This window comes from Conger conger, chromosome 13 (genome assembly GCF_963514075.1).
Source record: "Conger conger chromosome 13, fConCon1.1, whole genome shotgun sequence".
Taxonomy (NCBI): domain Eukaryota; kingdom Metazoa; phylum Chordata; class Actinopteri; order Anguilliformes; family Congridae; genus Conger; species Conger conger.
The window spans coordinates 2,995,964-2,999,962 of NC_083772.1; the positions used below are offsets into that span (position 1 = coordinate 2,995,964).

General features: G+C 54.4%; 1 pseudogene; it reads left to right on the plus strand.

Moving 5' to 3' along the window:
* The window catches only part of LOC133107700 (GRB10-interacting GYF protein 2-like), a 28,248-nt pseudogene extending 25,546 nt beyond the window's left edge, over positions 1 to 2,702 (plus strand).
* The last annotated feature ends 1,297 nt before the right edge of the window (positions 2,703 to 3,999 follow it).

A 3,999-nucleotide genomic window follows, 5' to 3' on the forward strand; every position in this document is an offset into this window, starting at 1 on the left:
CCCATCGCGCCACGCTTTTCAACTGCCCCATCGCGCCACGCTTTTCAACTGCCCCCTCTCACATGCTGCTCAAGCCGAACGTGCCCATCTGGGTTCTTCACACGCGTTCTCTCACCACCCAGACTCCATACGCTCCGCTGCGTGCCGAGCCTGTTGGCCCGATGGCGTCTGGCTTAAATGGCCCTCCTCCTTCTTTGCCCCCGCAGTTCCCACGTTTGCGTCCTTCCTGAAGGAGGTGGAGTCTCCCTACGAAATCCACGACTATGTCAGAGCCTACCTCGGGGACACGCCGGAGGCCAAGGACTTCGCCAAGCACTTTCTGGAGCGTCGTGCCAAACAGCAAGCCAACCAGCAGCAGCCACAGCAAGCCAACCAGCAGCAGCCACAGCAAGCCAACCAGCAGCAGCAAGCCAACCAGCAGCAGCAGCAGCAGCAGCAGAAACCACAGAAGCAGAAGCAACAGGTTAGCATGGCAGGGGCCAGGAGGCAGGGGCCAGGAGGCAGGAGGCAGGGGGCAGAAGGCAGGAGGCAGGGGCCAGGAGGCAGGGGCCAGGAGGCAGGGCGCGAGAAGTAGTGATAACTTTTTGGACACAGTTCACCCTGATATTATTTCATCTTTCATGCTCATCAATGCCCCGACAATTTACATTAGGACTGGACAATCGCGTTTCTTTCCGAATATAACGACATAGTTACTCCCAGACATGAACAGGGCATAATCGAGAACTAGTTAACGGTCCGTAAACTGTGTATCTTCAGTGGAAATTTGTGTGTGCTTGTGCGGACAGTCAACTAGTTCTCTTAACTCTTTATTTTAGAAGGATTTCGGGACCGCTAAAGTAACGGACCTTGATGCAGGCATCGGTTCGTTACAGTTGCACACCGAGGACCGGGGTTTGATTCCCGGTCCTGTCAAAAGCTGAGTTTGCTCGGCTCTTGTGGAGCGGCATAATTGGCTCATTACTCCGAGGGAGGGACTCAGCAGGGACTAGTAGGGGTCGCTCCTCCGAGGGAGGGACTCAGCAGGGACTAGTAGGGATCGCTGCTCTGAGGGAGGGACTCAGCAGGGACTAGTAGGGGTCGCTGCTCTGAGGGAGGGACTCAGCAGGGACTAGTAGGGGTCGCTCCTCCGAGGGAGGGACTCAGCAGGGACTAGTAGGGGTCGCTGCTCTGAGGGAGGGACTCAGCAGGGACTAGTAGGGATCGCTGCTCTGAGGGAGGGACTCAGCAGGGACTAGTAGGGGTCGCTGCTCTGAGGGAGGGACTCAGCAGGGACTAGTAGGGGTCGCTGCTCTGAGGGAGGGACTCAGCAGGGACTAGTAGGGGTCGCTGCTCTGAGGGAGGGACTCAGCAGGGACTAGTAGGGGTCGCCGTGTGCATGCACCCCGGAGTTACGGTCGCAGGCTGTGAGACGAGACGGCTTGAAGAAGGCGTGTTGTTCTCCCTCTGGGCTGCTGAAGGGACGGGGTTGTAAGCGGTGTATCCCCGGCTAACACTAACTGGATTAGATAGAGTACAATTGTCTTCCAAATTGGGAGAAAAAGGGGGGAAAAATGGAAACAAAATCTTATAAGTTGCAGAATCATTTTACAGTGCGGTGAAGGCTGTTGAGCCTGCAACAGTTCTCATCCGTTTCCTCGTTCGGTGCTCAGGATTCGGTGTGGGGCGTGAACCAAACCGGGCTCCAGTCGATCTTTCAGTCCAATCACCTCGGCCTGCAGCAGTCCAGCTTCGAGATGGTGCAGTCGGGGAGGAAGAAGAAGAAGCAGAAGATGGTGCGGGCAGACCCCAGCCTGCTCGGTGAGCACATCCCCCCCCCCCCAGCCTGCCCCGGGCGTCGTGCCACGTCAGGGCGTGTCGATATAATTAAGTTGTGTCCCCCTCTCTCCTGTGCCCAGGTTTTTCAGTGAACGCGGCGTCGGAGCGATTGAATATGGGCGAAATAGAGACGGTGGAGGACTGAGGCCCCCCCCACCACTGCCTGGCTCCCCATTGACTCTTTCTGTTTGGACCGGCTTCCCCCAACAGTAAAAAAAAAAACAAAGCTGCAACCCCCCTCCCCCCCCCACCCCCCTTTTTTTATTTTTTATTGATATAAAACCTTGAATTCCAAACCGCGAGAACGCAGCCCCGACGCCCACACGGGGGGTAACCGACGGCGTGGATGAGCGCCGCCTTCAGGCAGGGCCGAGAAACGACCGACCAACCGGTCCCAACCGCGGAGCCGTTGGGCGGTTCGCGTCGCAGCCGCGTGGAGTGAAATGTGAAGACGAAGGCAGCTCTTCATCCCGAGTTCAGCCCCCCTCGCTAACTCAACCAGCAAAGCTCTGCACGCGTAGCCCCCCCCCCCCCCCCCCCCCCTCTGCTCACTTGAATCTTAAACTGACCTAGCAACAGAGGGCGGGATGTGAGGATTGGCTGTCTCGCTGTGGGGCTATTCTGTGGGTGTGGGGGGGGGGGGGGGGAGTGATAAGGAAACACAAATGTAAACACCTCTGTTAAATTTATTTAAGGCTTTATTTGATCTTCCCTTTTTATTCTCCTGTTTTCTCCGGGTTGTTGATGAGACACGAGCTGTGACTGGGACGTGTCCTGTTTTAAGGGCGTGTTCAATTGTCTCAATTAGTTACACATTTCTTGTAAAATACAAGCCTGTTTAAAGAATAAACTTTAAATTCTGTAACTATTATAAAATATTGAAATGATGGGTCATAAATGAGTCTTACTTTTTAATATCTTACGTGTGATGGTTCTCTCCGTAAGGATTTTTGCATTCACTCTCTACCATTGTATGGAATATACGTTCTCGTGTAGCCGTGGCTGTGTGCAGCTGTATCAGTAATTTCTCTTTTTTATTTTTCTGAATTAAATTCATATTGGTGGAGCCAGGTGGACAGTGTTTGGTAAGTTGCCCAGGATGCGGCTGTAGGCAGTGAGCATACGGAGGTGTTTTCAGTGTGGAGTAAGCGTACTGACAGATATATAATACTCTGAGCCGTCATAGACGGGTCCAGTGCGTTACGGGCATTGGGTAGAATTTATTTTCCAGTTCTCATACAGGAAAAGGGCGGGGAGACATTGTGGGAAAGGTTCTGGCAGTTTGCGGAATTCCCCCCCGAGCCGCCCGTCTGTGGAAAAGGATTCCACCGAGCCGCGAAATAATGAAAATATTAAAACCTGTGCAATGTGAAGTTTTCCATTCCTTCGGCGTACAAACCCACACGCTGGTGAACCGCTGACACTGCAGAGAGGATGTGCCCCACCTCCGAGACCAGCCTGTGGGCCTCGATTGGGGCACCGCCCCGTTAGACATTTCTGGGATACGATTGATTCTGTGTCAGTGAAGGGGTATTACGGTGCTGATTGTTTTTGCCGGGAACCTAGCTGCTTTCTCCGGTGCTTTGGCAGGGTCATGTAGGACGGCCGCACCCTGCGGTCCCACACACTGTCGTTCTCATGCCCTGCACCATGTTGGGGCCTACGCCGTCAGTATACGCAGTGATGTGGAGTGATGTACTCTACAGGGGAGTTGGCAGTCACTGGGCCCTCCCTGCGCTGTTTCTTTGGGAATGGAATGGGAGGGTAGGGGAGGGGACCTGGATGCAGCTGACCTGCCCCAATTTGTGCAGCGTCAGTGGTTTGAGGGGTTGGTACTCTGAGGTGTTGACAAAGTCTGTATTGTACAGGCACCCCCCCCCCCCCCTCTCTCTCTCTCTCCCTCTCTTTCCTCTCTGCCCTCCCTCTCTACTCTCCCTCTCTCTGTTCTCCCTCTCTTCTTTCCCTCTCTCTTCCTTCTTCTCTCCTCTGTTCGCTTTCTCTCTCTCCCCCCTTTCACCCATGGTTTGGAGTCCTCAGAGATTCCCTGCAGACTTGGAACAGACCATGGCTTGCAGCAGCATCCCCAGACTCTTCATAGTGACACTCCTGGGTGTGTGTTTGTCTCCTGCCCAGACAGGTAGGTCTACAGGGCTGCTCCTGGATATGTGTGTCTGTGTCTGT